Genomic DNA, 17,787 nt, shown 5'->3' on the forward strand with positions numbered 1-17,787 from the left:
TTTGGATTGTTTCAAAGAACACCAAGAATTCAATTTTTGATGAAATACTTCTTTGTTTAACCTTTTCTGTTCAAAGGAAAATAATATAAATCTAAAATTAGATATGATCATGAAGCACTGTCATTTTAAAACATTATTATATATAGTTGATAGTGGGCAAGAGTCATGAGAGCCAAAGTAGGATTTAGATAGTCTAGACAATTAAATAAAAAATTATTTTATTTCAATCACTTATTGACTTATTCATCTAATTGTAAAAATATCAATTTGCAAAACTCAATAAAAGTTTTTTGTTAATGTTTGTCAAAAATAAACCAATATGGTCCAATTACATGTATGGTCCAGCTCGTAATAGACTATATGTATAATGAGTATACTTGTACACCCTGATCATATTTGTTCGGACTGTACACGTATGGTTTGTCGGACCGTACAAGTATAAGAGTACAGTCTGGACTGTACAGGTACTGTCCAAATACTCATATGGTCTGGATCAACTATATGTGCTTTATAATTTTAACTTTTTTATTCAATATTTAAATAGAAAATAAATATTTGTAATAAAAATAAAATAAAATATACAAAAAAGGACATGGTGAAATGCATGGCATAAAATATATAAAAAAAAAAGGATATGATCTAAATGGTAAAGTTTTAACATAATAAATCAGAGACATATGTCACATATATATGTCATGTATGTCTCTGAATATATTAATGAATAATCTGCACAAACTGTTCACTTACAGTCATTTCCATTCCATGACTTTAAAAAAAATTTAAACTGACTAAAATAAGCAATTTTTTCTAAAACCATCAGGTAGATCATTTAATAAAACAGCAGCTGTATATATTTAAAAGAGTTCTTACCATAGGTTGATGTTCAAATCCTAGGTAGTCTATATCTATATATAATATTTGAATATCTAAAATTATCTTTACAATCTTTCAATACAATAAAGTCATGTAAGTTGTAACAACATGATGGTGACTATGTTTATATAAAATTTTAAAACATTCAATAGCCATGTAACGCACACAGCCATGTAACACACACGTCTAATTTTTAGTGATGGAACCTTCACTCCTATAACTAATTCATCATATGAACTAGCATATATATATATAGTCTTCACATATAAAGCACACTTGATACAGGTCTGAATTTGGATTGTAATTAAATATTCGACACATAATCATGATAATAGGTTTCTGACACATTATAACTGTACAGTTGGGTGCAGACCAAGCATTACATGTAGACGGGCCGAAAAAGTTAACGCGGCGTTTACTCGCGTGCACTTCATGTAAACGCCGCGTTAACTGTGCGTTAACGCCGAAATTGCAGTAGACATTAAAAGTAAACGGGCGTTTACTTTCGCGTTTACCTCCGCGTTAACGCAAAAACGGCGCGTCTTCTAATTTTGTAAAGAGTAAACGGGCGTTTACTTTCCCGTTTACCTCCACGTTAACGTGGAAAAATGGGCGTCTTCTATTTTCCTAAAAAGTATAAACGCGCGTTTACTGTTTGTAGTAAACGGCCGTTAACGCAGATTGTCATCGTAACCTGGATACACTGACCTAACATATGAAATGATAAGGAACATCAAAATTAATTGACCAACCGGTCATTTCTGCTTGACATATTGACGATAAAAGTTATTTAAAAATGTCACACATTTGTATTTAATTGAACAATAATTATAGTAAATTTCTTGTTCATCTTAGACAGACTGACTCGTAAAACAAAATTATTTGATATCATTAACCAAAACTGACAATATTTACCTCTTAACAAGTTATCTTATTCTATATAAAAGTAATTCAGTTATATTTTCATGCCATAATTGACCATATAATACGATTCCGGGTCCGTTCGCGCCCATTCACGTTCGCACCTTATCACGTTCGCCCCCTTTTACTTTCGCACCCTACACGTTCGCGCCCAATTTTAATTGGTTTTGTGTTTAATATGCAATCAAGTTTTGGCAAGTGTATTCCTATCCTATAAGTATATTTGTTGTAATTGTCCTAAATTAAAGTGAGACACCGTGTTTTTTTGTATTGCTAAATTTTATTTCATTGTTTTGAAATAAAGAGTGACTATGACAACGTTTCCTTTTGTGTTGAATAAATTTTAATTATGTTTTGGTTAGATTTTTTGTTACATTGTTTCAGATCAAAGGGGCCTATAAGCTGGTTAATCAAACCTTTTGTGTTTCATTTAAAATCTTCATTTTTTTTACCCATACCAAGCTAAATACATGCAGTATTTACATCAAATCAATTAAAAACAACTTGTGACAATCTTGATTTTCTAATTATTCAACTGGAATTTCATTTAAAATTGGGTGCGAACGGACCTTGGGTGCGAACGTGCGAGGTGCGAACGTGTGGGTGCGAAAGTGTATTGGGCGCGAACGAACCTGATACCATATAATACGTAACAATTGACAGCAATTTTTGTACCAGCCTGACGGACATGACCTCTTTTTATTTAAAATATTGAATAGTAAACAAAATTCAGTAGTTTTCATACATCAGACTAACTCGTAATATATCATTATTTGTTTGCAACACCAAAACTGACCATATAAGCAATTTATTATGTAAATCTATATAGCCGGCATAGTAAATGAGTTATATTTTGATATAAAGATTGATTGTATAATAAAAAAGGAAGCAATATTTAAATATTATGACATAATTTTTTTTTTGCATCAATTTAGAGTGACAGCATGTCCTTTTTCATTCAAAATATTGAATCACAAACAAAATTCAATAGTTTTCTTACCTTAGACTGACTCGTATAATAAAATTATTTGTCCGCAACACTCAAAACTGACCATATAAGCATTTCATTATGTAAATTTATATAGCCGCACAGTAAATGAGATATATTTTCATGTAAGAATTGATTGTATAAGAAAATAGGTAGCAATATTTGAATATTATGACTAAAAAAATTTGTTCGCATCAATTTAGGGTGCCAGCATGTACTTTTTTATTCAAAATATTGAATCGTAAACAAAATTCAGTAGTTTTCATACCTCAGACTGACTCATATAATAAAATTATTTGTCCGCAACAACCAAAACTGACCATATAAGCATTCTAGTATTTAAATCTATATAGCCGCATAGTAAATGAGTTATATTTTCATGTAAGAATTGATTGAATAATGAAAGAGATAGCAGTATTTGAGTATTATGACTAAAAAATTTTACTCACATCCATTTAGAGTGTTAGCATGTCTTTTTTTTTTTCAAAATATTGAATCGTAAACCAAATTCAGTAGTTTTCATACCTCAGACTGACTCATATAATAAAATTATTTGTCTGCAACAACCAAAACTGACCATATAAGCATTCTAGTATTTAAATCTATATAGACGCATAGTAAATGAGTTATATTTTCATGTAATGATTGATTGTATAATAAAATAGGTAGCAATATTTGAATATTATGAATAAAAAATTTTGTTCGCATCAATTTAGAGGGCCAGCATGTCCTTTTTTTATTCAAAATATTGAATCGTAAACCAAATTCAGTAGTTTTCATACCTCAGACTGACTCATATAATAAAATTATTTGTTTGCAACAACCAAAACTGACCATATAAGCATTCTAGTATTTAAATCTATATAGCCGCATAGTAAATGAGTTATATTTTCATGTATGGATTGATTGTATAATAAAATAGGTAGCAATATTTGAATATTATGACTAAAAAATTTTGTTCGCATCAATTTAGAGGGCCAGCATGTCCTTTTTTTATTCAAAATATTGAATCATAAACAAAATTAAGTAGTTTTCATACCTCAAACTGACTCATATAATAAAATTATTTGTCGGCAACAACACAAACTGACCATATAAGCATTTAATTATGTAAATCTATATAGCCGCATAGTAAATGAGTTATATTTTTATGTAAAGATTGATTGTATAAGAAAATAGGTAGCAATATTTGAATATTATGACTAAAAAATTTTGTTCGCATCAATTTAGAGTGCCAGCATGTACTTTTTTATTCAAAATATTGAATCATAAAAAAATTCAGTAGTTTTCATACCTCAGACTGACTCATATAATAAAATTATTTGTTCGAAACAACCAAAACTGACCATATAAGCATTCTTGTATGTAAATCTATATAGCTGCATAGTACATGAGTTATATTTTCATATAAGGATTGATTGTATAATAAAATAGGTAGCAATACTTGAATATTATGACTAAAAAATGCGAACGTGTAGGTGCGAAAGTGTATTGGGCGCGAACGAACCTGATACCATATAATACGTAACAATTGACAGCAATTTTTGTACCAGCCTGACGGACATGACCTCTTTTTATTTAAAGTATTGAATAGTAAACAAAATTCAGTAGTTTTCATACATCAGACTAACTCGTAATATATAATTATTTGTTTGCAACACCAAAACTGACCATATAAGCAATTTATTATGTAAATCTATATAGCCGGCATAGTAAATGAGTTATATTTTGATATAAAGATTGATTGTATAATAAAAAAGGAAGCAATATTTTAATATTATGACATAATTTTTTTTTTGCATCAATTTAGAGTGACAGCATGTCCTTTTTCATTCAAAATATTGAATCACAAACAAAATTCAATAGTTTTCTTACCTTAGACTGACTCGTATAATAAAATTATTTGTCCGCAACACTCAAAACTGACCATATAAGCATTTCATTATGTAAATTTATATAGCCGCACAGTAAATGAGATATATTTTCATGTAAGAATTGATTGTATAAGAAAATAGGTAGCAATATTTGAATATTATGACTAAAAAAATTTGTTCGCATCAATTTAGAGTGCCAGCATGTACTTTTTTATTCAAAATATTGAATCGTAAACAAAATTCAGTAGTTTTCATACCTCAGACTGACTCATATAATAAAATTATTTGTCCGCAACAACCAAAACGGACCATATAAGCATTCTAGTATTTAAATCTATATAGCCGCATAGTAAATGAGTTATATTTTCATGTAAGAATTGATTGTATAATGAAAGAGATAGCAGTATTTGAGTATTATGACTAAAAAATTTTACTCACATCCATTTAGAGTGTTAACATGTCTTTTTTTTTCTTCAAAATATTGAATCGTAAACCAAATTCAGTAGTTTTCATACCTCAGACTGACTCATATAATAAAATTATTTGTCTGCAACAACCAAAACTGACCATATAAGCATTCTAGTATTTAAATCTATATAGACGCATAGTAAATGAGTTATATTTTCATGTAATGATTGATTGTATAATAAAATAGGTAGCAATATTTGAATATTATGAATAAAAAAATTTGTTCGCATCAATTTAGAGAGCCAGCATGTCCTTTTTTTTATTCAAAATATTGAATCGTAAACCAAATTCAGTAGTTTTCATACCTCAGACTGACTCATATAATAAAATTATTTGTTTGCAACAACCAAAACTGACCATATAAGCATTCTAGTATTTAAATCTATATAGCCGCATAGTAAATGAGTTATATTTTCATGTATGGATTGATTGTATAATAAAATAGGTAGCAATATTTGAATATTATGACTAAAAAATTTTGTTCGCATCAATTTAGAGGGCCAGCATGTCCTTTTTTTATTCAAAATATTGAATCATAAACAAAATTAAGTAGTTTTCATACCTCAAACTGACTCATATAATAAAATTATTTGTCGGCAACAACACAAACTGACCATATAAGCATTTAATTATGTAAATCTATATAGCTGCATAGTAAATGAGTTATATTTTTATGTAAAGATTGATTGTATAAGAAAATAGGTAGCAATATTTGAATATTATGACTAAAAAATTTTGTTCGCATCAATTTAGAGTGCCAGCATGTACTTTTTTATTCAAAATATTGAATCATAAAAAAATTCAGTAGTTTTCATACCTCAGACTGACTCATATAATAAAATTATTTGTTCGCAACAACCAAAACTGACCATATAAGCAATTTATTATGTAAATCTATATAGCCGGCATAGTAAATGAGTTATATTTTGATATAAAGATTGATTGTATAATAAAAAAGGAAGCAATATTTTAATATTATGACATAATTTTTTTTTTGCATCAATTTAGAGTGACAGCATGTCCTTTTTCATTCAAAATATTGAATCACAAACAAAATTCAATAGTTTTCTTACCTTAGACTGACTCGTATAATAAAATTATTTGTCCGCAACACTCAAAACTGACCATATAAGCATTTCATTATGTAAATTTATATAGCCGCACAGTAAATGAGATATATTTTCATGTAAGAATTGATTGTATAAGAAAATAGGTAGCAATATTTGAATATTATGACTAAAAAAATTTGTTCGCATCAATTTAGAGTGCCAGCATGTACTTTTTTATTCAAAATATTGAATCGTAAACAAAATTCAGTAGTTTTCATACCTCAGACTGACTCATATAATAAAATTATTTGTCCGCAACAACCAAAACTGACCATATAAGCATTCTAGTATTTAAATCTATATAGCCGCATAGTAAATGAGTTATATTTTCATGTAAGAATTGATTGTATAATGAAAGAGATAGCAGTATTTGAGTATTATGACTAAAAAATTTTACTCACATCCATTTAGAGTGTTAACATGTCTTTTTTTTTTTCAAAATATTGAATCGTAAACCAAATTCAGTAGTTTTCATACCTCAGACTGACTCATATAATAAAATTATTTGTCTGCAACAACCAAAACTGACCATATAAGCATTCTAGTATTTAAATCTATATAGACGCATAGTAAATGAGTTATATTTTCATGTAATGATTGATTGTATAATAAAATAGGTAGCAATATTTGAATATTATGAATAAAAAAATTTGTTCGCATCAATTTAGAGAGCCAGCATGTCCTTTTTTTTATTCAAAATATTGAATCGTAAACCAAATTCAGTAGTTTTCATACCTCAGACTGACTCATATAATAAAATTATTTGTTTGCAACAACCAAAACTGACCATATAAGCATTCTAGTATTTAAATCTATATAGCCGCATAGTAAATGAGTTATATTTTCATGTATGGATTGATTGTATAATAAAATAGGTAGCAATATTTGAATATTATGACTAAAAAATTTTGTTCGCATCAATTTAGAGGGCCAGCATGTCCTTTTTTTATTCAAAATATTGAATCATAAACAAAATTAAGTAGTTTTCATACCTCAAACTGACTCATATAATAAAATTATTTGTCGGCAACAACACAAACTGACCATATAAGCATTTAATTATGTAAATCTATATAGCTGCATAGTAAATGAGTTATATTTTTATGTAAAGATTGATTGTATAAGAAAATAGGTAGCAATATTTGAATATTATGACTAAAAAATTTTGTTCGCATCAATTTAGAGTGCCAGCATGTACTTTTTTATTCAAAATATTGAATCATAAAAAAATTCAGTAGTTTTCATACCTCAGACTGACTCATATAATAAAATTATTTGTTCGCAACAACCAAAACTGACCATATAAGCATTCTTGTATGTAAATCTATATAGCTGCATAGTACATGAGTTATATTTTCATATAAGGATTGATTGTATAATAAAATAGGTAGCAATATTTGAATATTATGACTAAAAAATTTTGTTCGCATCAATTTAGGTTGCCAGCATGTCCCTTTTTTATTCAAAATATTGAATCGTAAACCAAATTCAAAAGTTTTCATGCCTCAGACTGACTCATATAATAAAATTATTTGTCTACAACAACCAAAACGGACCATATAAGCATTCTAGTATTTAAATCTATATAGCTGCATAGTAAATGAGTTATATCTTCATGAAATGATTGATTGTATAATAAAAATAGGTAGCAATATTTGAATATTATGACTAAAAAATTTTGTTAGCATCAATTTAGGTTGCCAGCATGTCCCTTTTTTATTCAAATATTGAATCGTAAACCAAATTCAGTAGTTTTCATACCTCAGACTGACTCATATAATAAAATTATTTGCCTGCAACAACCAAAACTGACCATATAAGCATTCTAGTATTTAAATCTTTATAGCCGCATAGTAAATGAGTTATATTTTCATGTAATGATTGATGTATAATAAAATAGGTAGCAATATTTGAATATTATGAATAAAAAATTTTATTCGCATCAATTTAGAGGGCAAGCATGTCCTTTTTTTATTCAAAATATTGAATCGTAAACAAAATTCAGTAGTTTTCATACCTCAGACTGACTCATATAATAAAAGTATTTGTCCGCAACAACCAAAACTGACTATATAAGCATTTAATTATGTAAATCTATATAGCCGCATAGTAAATGAGTTATATTTTCATGTAATGATTGATTGTATAATAAAATAGGTAGCAATATTTGAATATTATGAATGAAAAAATTTTGTTCGCATCAATTTAAAGGGCCAGCATGTCCTTTTTTTATTCAAAATATTGAATCATAAACAAACTTCAGTAGTTTTCATACCTCAGACTGACTCATATAATAAAAATTTTTGTCCGCAACAACCAAACTGACCATATAAGCATTCTATTATGTAAATCTATATAGCTGCATAGTAAATGAGTTATATTTTCATGTAAGGATTGATTGTATAAAGAAAATAGGTAGCAATATTTGAATATTATGACTAAAAAAATTTGTTCGCATCAATTTAGAGTGCCAGCATGTACTTTTTTATTCAAAATATTGAATCGTAAACAAAATTCAGTAGTTTTCATACCTCAGACTGACTCATATAATAAAATTATTTGTCTGCAACAACCAAAACTGACCATATAAGCATTCTAGTATTTAAATCTATATAGACGCATAGTAAATGAGTTATATTTTCATGTAATGATTGATTGTATAATAAAATAGGTAGCAATATTTGTATATTATGAATAAAAAATTTTGTTCGCATCAATTTAGAGGGCCAGCATGTCCTTTTTTTATTCAAAATATTGAATCGTAAACCAAATTCAGTAGTTTTCATACCTCAGACTGACTCATATAATAAAATTATTTGTTTGCAACAACCAAAACTGACCATATAAGCATTCTAGTATTTAAATCTATATAGCCGCATAGTAAATGAGTTATATTTTCATGTATGGATTGATTGTATAATAAAATAGGTAGCAATATTTGAATATTATGACTAAAAAATTTTGTTCGCATCAATTTAGGTTGCCAGCATGTCCCTTTTTTATTCAAAATATTGAATCGTAAACCAAATTCAAAAGTTTTCATACCTCAGACTGACTCATATAATAAAATTATTTGTCTACAACAACCAAAACTGACCATATAAGCATTCTAGTATTTAAATCTATATAGCCGCATAGTAAATGAGTTATATCTTCATGAAATGATTGATTGTATAATAAAAATAGGTAGCAATATTTGAATATTATGACTAAAAAATTTTGTTAGCATCAATTTAGGTTGCCAGCATGTCCCTTTTTTATTCAAAATATTGAATCATAAAAAAATTCAGTAGTTTTCATACCTCAGACTGACTCATATAATAAAATTATTTGCCTGCAACAACCAAAACTGACCATATAAGCATTCTAGTATTTAAATCTATATAGCCGCATAGTAAATGAGTTATATTTTCATGTAATGATTGATGTATAATAAAATAGGTAGCAATATTTGAATATTATGAATAAAAAATTTTATTCGCATCAATTTAGAGGGCAAGCATGTCCTTTTTTATTCAAAATATTGAATCGTAAACAAAATTCAGTAGTTTTCATACCTCAGACTGACTCATATAATAAAAGTATTTGTCCGCAACAACCAAAACTGACTATATAAGCATTTAATTATGTAAATCTATATAGCCGCATAGTAAATGAGTTATATTTTCATGTAATGATTGATTGTATAATAAAATAGGTAGCAATATTTGAATATTATGAATGAAAAAATTTTGTTCGCATCAATTTAAAGGGCCAGCATGTCCTTTTTTTATTCAAAATATTGAATCATAAACAAACTTCAGTAGTTTTCATACCTCAGACTGACTCATATAATAAAAATTTTTGTCCGCAACAACCAAACTGACCATATAAGCATTCTATTATGTAAATCTATATAGCTGCATAGTAAATGAGTTATATTTTCATGTAAGGATTGATTGTATAAAGAAAATAGGTAGCAATATTTGAATATTATGACTAAAAAAATTTGTTCGCATCAATTTAGAGTGCCAGCATGTACTTTTTTATTCAAAATATTGAATCGTAAACAAAATTCAGTAGTTTTCATACCTCAGACTGACTCATATAATAAAATTATTTGTCTGCAACAACCAAAACTGACCATATAAGCATTCTAGTATTTAAATCTATATAGACGCATAGTAAATGAGTTATATTTTCATGTAATGATTGATTGTATAATAAAATAGGTAGCAATATTTGAATATTATGAATAAAAAATTTTGTTCGCATCAATTTAGAGGGCCAGCATGTCCTTTTTTTATTCAAAATATTGAATCGTAAACCAAATTCAGTAGTTTTCATACCTCAGACTGACTCATATAATAAAATTATTTGTTTGCAACAACCAAAACTGACCATATAAGCATTCTAGTATTTAAATCTATATAGCCGCATAGTAAATGAGTTATATTTTCATGTATGGATTGATTGTATAATAAAATAGGTAGCAATATTTGAATATTATGACTAAAAAATTTTGTTCGCATCAATTTAAAGGGCCAGCATGTCCTTTTTTTATTCAAAATATTGAATCATAAACAAAATTAAGTAGTTTTCATACCTCAAACTGACTCATATAATAAAATTATTTGTTTGCAACAACCAAAACTGACCATATAAGCATTCTATTATGTAAATCTATATAGCTGCATAGTAAATGAGTTATATTTTCATGTAAGGATTGATTGTATAAAGAAAATAGGTAGCAATATTTGAATATTATGACTAAAAAAATTTGTTCGCATCAATTTAGAGTGCCAGCATGTACTTTTTTATTCAAAATATTGAATCGTAAACAAAATTCAGTAGTTTTCATACCTCAGACTGACTCATATAATAAAATTATTTGTCTGCAACAACCAAAACTGACCATATAAGCATTCTAGTATTTAAATCTATATAGACGCATAGTAAATGAGTTATATTTTCATGTAATGATTGATTGTATAATAAAATAGGTAGCAATATTTGAATATTATGAATAAAAAATTTTGTTCGCATCAATTTAGAGGGCCAGCATGTCCTTTTTTTATTCAAAATATTGAATCGTAAACCAAATTCAGTAGTTTTCATACCTCAGACTGACTCATATAATAAAATTATTTGTTTGCAACAACCAAAACTGACCATATAAGCATTCTAGTATTTAAATCTATATAGCCGCATAGTAAATGAGTTATATTTTCATGTATGGATTGATTGTATAATAAAATAGGTAGCAATATTTGAATATTATGACTAAAAAATTTTGTTCGCATCAATTTAGGTTGCCAGCATGTCCCTTTTTTATTCAAAATATTGAATCGTAAACCAAATTCAAAAGTTTTCATACCTCAGACTGACTCATATAATAAAATTATTTGTCTACAACAACCAAAACTGACCATATAAGCATTCTAGTATTTAAATCTATATAGCCGCATAGTAAATGAGTTATATCTTCATGAAATGATTGATTGTATAATAAAAATAGGTAGCAATATTTGAATATTATGACTAAAAAATTTTGTTAGCATCAATTTAGGTTGCCAGCATGTCCCTTTTTTATTCAAAATATTGAATCATAAAAAAATTCAGTAGTTTTCATACCTCAGACTGACTCATATAATAAAATTATTTGCCTGCAACAACCAAAACTGACCATATAAGCATTCTAGTATTTAAATCTATATAGCCGCATAGTAAATGAGTTATATTTTCATGTAATGATTGATGTATAATAAAATAGGTAGCAATATTTGAATATTATGAATAAAAAATTTTATTCGCATCAATTTAGAGGGCAAGCATGTCCTTTTTTATTCAAAATATTGAATCGTAAACAAAATTCAGTAGTTTTCATACCTCAGACTGACTCATATAATAAAAGTATTTGTCCGCAACAACCAAAACTGACTATATAAGCATTTAATTATGTAAATCTATATAGCCGCATAGTAAATGAGTTATATTTTCATGTAATGATTGATTGTATAATAAAATAGGTAGCAATATTTGAATATTATGAATGAAAAAATTTTGTTCGCATCAATTTAAAGGGCCAGCATGTCCTTTTTTTATTCAAAATATTGAATCATAAACAAACTTCAGTAGTTTTCATACCTCAGACTGACTCATATAATAAAAATTTTTGTCCGCAACAACCAAACTGACCATATAAGCATTCTATTATGTAAATCTATATAGCTGCATAGTAAATGAGTTATATTTTCATGTAAGGATTGATTGTATAAAGAAAATAGGTAGCAATATTTGAATATTATGACTAAAAAAATTTGTTCGCATCAATTTAGAGTGCCAGCATGTACTTTTTTATTCAAAATATTGAATCGTAAACAAAATTCAGTAGTTTTCATACCTCAGACTGACTCATATAATAAAATTATTTGTCTGCAACAACCAAAACTGACCATATAAGCATTCTAGTATTTAAATCTATATAGACGCATAGTAAATGAGTTATATTTTCATGTAATGATTGATTGTATAATAAAATAGGTAGCAATATTTGAATATTATGAATAAAAAATTTTGTTCGCATCAATTTAGAGGGCCAGCATGTCCTTTTTTTATTCAAAATATTGAATCGTAAACCAAATTCAGTAGTTTTCATACCTCAGACTGACTCATATAATAAAATTATTTGTTTGCAACAACCAAAACTGACCATATAAGCATTCTAGTATTTAAATCTATATAGCCGCATAGTAAATGAGTTATATTTTCATGTATGGATTGATTGTATAATAAAATAGGTAGCAATATTTGAATATTATGACTAAAAAATTTTGTTCGCATCAATTTAAAGGGCCAGCATGTCCTTTTTTTATTCAAAATATTGAATCATAAACAAAATTAAGTAGTTTTCATACCTCAAACTGACTCATATAATAAAATTATTTGTCGGCAACAACACAAACTGACCATATAAGCATTTAATTATGTAAATCTATATAGCCGCATAGTAAATGAGTTATATTTTTATGTAAAGATTGATTGTATAAGAAAATAGGTAGCAATATTTGAATATTATGACTAAAAAATTTTGTTCGCATCAATTTAGAGTGCCAGCATGTACTTTTTTATTCAAAATATTGAATCATAAAAAAATTCAGTAGTTTTCATACCTCAGACTGACTCATACAATAAAATTATTTGTTCGCAACAACCAAAACTGACCATATAAGCATTCTTGTATGTAAATCTATATAGCTGCATAGTACATGAGTTATATTTTCATATAAGGATTGATTGTATAATAAAATAGGTAGCAATATTTGAATATTATGACTAAAAAATTTTGTTCGCATCAATTTAGGTTGCCAGCATGTCCCTTTTTTATTCAAAATATTGAATCGTAAACCAAATTCAAAAGTTTTCATACCTCAGACTGACTCATATAATAAAATTATTTGTCTACAACAACCAAAACTGACCATATAAGCATTCTAGTATTTAAATCTATATAGCCGCATAGTAAATGAGTTATATCTTCATGAAATGATTGATTGTATAATAAAAATAGGTAGCAATATTTGAATATTATGACTAAAAAATTTTGTTAGCATCAATTTAGGTTGCCAGCATGTCCCTTTTTTATTCAAAATATTGAATCATAAAAAAATTCAGTAGTTTTCATACCTCAGACTGACTCATATAATAAAATTATTTGCCTTCTAGTATTTAAATCTATATAGCTGCATAGTAAATGAGTTATATTTTCATGTAATGATTGATGTATAATAAAATAGGTAGCAATATTTGAATATTATGAATAAAAAATTTTATTCGCATCAATTTAGAGGGCAAGCATGTCCTTTTTTTATTCAAAATATTGAATCGTAAACAAAATTCAGTAGTTTTCATACCTCAGACTGACTCATATAATAAAAGTATTTGTCCGCAACAACCAAAACTGACTATATAAGCATTTAATTATGTAAATCTATATAGCCGCATAGTAAATGAGTTATATTTTCATGTAATGATTGATTGTATAATAAAATAGGTAGCAATATTTGAATATTATGAATGAAAAAATTTTGTTCGCATCAATTTAAAGGGCCAGCATGTCCTTTTTTTATTCAAAATATTGAATCATAAACAAACTTCAGTAGTTTTCATACCTCAGACTGACTCATATAATAAAAATTTTTGTCCGCAACAACCAAACTGACCATATAAGCATTCTATTATGTAAATCTATATAGCTGCATAGTAAATGAGTTATATTTTCATGTAAGGATTGATTGTATAAAGAAAATAGGTAGCAATATTTGAATATTATGACTAAAAAAATTTGTTCGCATCAATTTAGAGTGCCAGCATGTACTTTTTTATTCAAAATATTGAACCGTAAACAAAATTCAGTAGTTTTCATACCTCAGACTGACTCATATAATAAAATTATTTGTCCGCAACAACCAAAACTGACCATATAAGCATTCTAGTATTTAAATCTATATAGCCGCATAGTAAATGAGTTATATTTTCATGTATGGATTGATTGTATAATAAAATAGGTAGCAATATTTGAATATTATGACTAAAAAATTTTGTTCGCATCAATTAAGAGGGCCAGCATGTCCTTTTTTTATTCAAAATATTGAATCATAAACAAAATTCAGTAGTTTTCATACCTCAGACTGACTCATATAATAAAATTATTTGTCCGCAACAACAAAAACTGACCATATAAGCATTTAATTATGTAAATCTATATAGCCGCATAGTACATGTAAATGAGTTATACTTTTATGTAAGGATTGATTGTATAAGAAAATAAGTAGCAATATTTGAATATTATGACTAAAAAATTTTGTTCGCATCAATTTAGAGTGCCAGCATGTACTTTTTTATTCAAAATATTGAATCATAAAAAAATTCAGTAGTTTTCATACCTCAGACTGACTCATATAATAAGATTATTTGTTCGCAACAACCAAAACTGACCATATTAGCATTCTATTATGTAAATCTATATAGCTGCATAGTACATGAGTTATATTTTCATGTAAGGATTGATTGTATAATGAAAAAGGTAGCAATATTTGAATATTATGACTAAAACATTTTGTTTGCATCAATTTAGAGTGCCAGCATGTACTTTTTTTATTCAAAATATTGAATATTGAAACAAATTTTAGTAGTTTTCTAACCTCAGACTGACTCGAATTTTAACCAAAATAGACCATATTAGCACTATATATAGCTGCATAGTAAATTAGTTTATTATATCCATGTAAAGATAGCAATATTTGAACATTTAAATTGACGAGATGACCGGTACAAATGTACATACTTATATTACCCTTTATCGATATCCCTTTCAATACACTGTACAATTTACGTCTTTTTTTTATCATTTGTCAAAACAGAATCTTATCATGTAAATCCAAGGCAAACAAGGTGAATTTCGATTAAAAATAATGGTTTTAAATACCCCGAGTTATAGTAGGAATTCGAAGAGACAATTATGAATGGGGAACGAAACAATAAAAACCATGATGTTTATATCCCATCATATTGAAATATTCTCCCGATGTCTCGGATAACCTTTCTTTTCGTATCGATATTTGCACATGTAACTTTTGGAAGAAAAATATAGAAAATCTGCCTATCAGTAAAGTTAATGGACTTAATGAAAGTGATTTTGTGCAATTTAATATTTCGAATTAAAAGAGTTTTTGAATTGTTCTGGTTTGAAACACATATACGTAAAATATTTAGACTAAAGGTCGTTTTTATAAAATAAATGTGCAAATGAACTTGAAGTTTATTTCTAAATTTACCCAATCAGTTAACGCGAAAAGTAAACATGCGTTTACTGTCAAGTGCACGTAAAAATATACTTGTAAAATCTGTACTAAACGCCCGTTTACTTTTAAGTGCACGTAAAAATAAATTTGAAGAATTCTGAAGTAAACGCCCGTTTACTACTGACTAAACGGACACATAGTAAACGCCCGTTTACTAAGGTAGACATTAGAAATTTCCATTTCAGCCACGTTAACGTAATTATAGTAAACGTGCGTTTACTAGTAAATGGGAGATTTGAAGTTAACTAACGAAATATGTGCACGCGGCGTTAACTTGCGTTTACTTTATGTAATGCTTGGTCTGCACCCAACTGTAGTCAAAGAACTCAGAATTGGATAGAGTGGGGTGCTCTTTTTTTAACCATAATTTTCCATGTTTTCTACAGTTTATGTTCAGGTCTTTATGTCATGTATGTTTTTGGAGTACATGTATGCTGATATTTCTATATAAAGATAACATCATAAGCACAATATTCTTAGCTTGAAAACGTGTTTCTTGAAAAAAATCAGCTGAAAAGTTGGACTAAATGCTCTTTGAAATTACCTGATGTTTTGTCAAAAGGAAACACATGTTCCCCTTTTTTACACATCTATTTAAAAACAAAATAACTGCAGCTTTAAACATTATTTATCAAATCAATTTCATTATAGATGAATAGCAGACATTACAAAGCTGTAAATAACTGAAATTTCAGGCAATCAGTCTAAGAATTACTAAGAAATACCTCTTTGAAATTGTTTTTTTCATTCAGGTAATTGGCCAAAAAATTGAAAGATCATTGTCCTTTAATTTTTGGTCCTTTGTGGTATTAAAGTGGTCGAAGACCACAATTATTTTGTAGTGCATTTCTTTTAAGACAATAAATGCAAATTAAAAAAATCCCACCTGCGCTTTCTTATTAAAATTTTTACAGTGTGTTGTAACTTGTACCACTTTTGGGACAAATTATATCAAAATTATAGAAAACTTCATTGGCTATAACTAAAAATTTGGACAATTTTATGTTAAGGGGGTCTTGAAATCTTTTGACAGCTTCAGAAGTGATAATTTTTAACCTTTTTCAACTGGACCAAATCACTATTTTACTTGAAATTTATTACCCAAATTTTTTTGACTGACTGTCATTTCATCCTTTGACTTACTATTTGAGGCATAAAACATGGAGAAATACTTTTGCAAGGGGTACAAAAAAAATTGGCAAGTAACACACTGTCAATGACTGTCCAGACTCTGACACTAGGGACTACATTCGTGGATAAGGAAAATCAAGGGACGACAACTGTGGTCTCAGACCAAGTGCCGAAATTTTGTCGAAGTTTAAAAAATAATCATATTTGTTATAAAAATATAAAACTATAATTTAACGGCATATTTCTTCCATTTCAATCATCCTTTGAAGTTTTTACACCTCAAAATCATAAAAATGCGAATTGTGTCCCCCAGCTAATATCTTCCCCCCACTCTACATTCTCTATATGATTTGAATTGATAATCAATTTTTATGCTACTATGCAATACACTATGCTGTAGTGAATTTTAACCCCCCAATAATTTCTTTTCACTACCCCCCCCCCCCCATTTTTTCCCAAAAAAACAATTCCTTCCCTCAAGATATGGTCAATGTAAATCTCAATTCAAATTTCCAATGGAGTTTGCTATCATAATTATATACCCATTTAATAATTTAAAAGCAGTGGAAGGGAGGTCATTC

General features: G+C 27.8%; 1 protein-coding gene across 2 annotated transcripts in view; it reads right to left on the bottom strand.

Moving 5' to 3' along the window:
• LOC139492493 (ankyrin-1-like) overlaps positions 1 to 17,787 on the bottom strand; it is a 59,000-nt gene that overhangs the window by 27,094 nt on the left and 14,119 nt on the right. The gene's annotated exons all lie outside the window — the stretch shown is intronic.

This window comes from Mytilus edulis, chromosome 10 (genome assembly GCF_963676685.1).
Source record: "Mytilus edulis chromosome 10, xbMytEdul2.2, whole genome shotgun sequence".
Taxonomy (NCBI): Eukaryota; Metazoa; Mollusca; class Bivalvia; order Mytilida; family Mytilidae; genus Mytilus; species Mytilus edulis.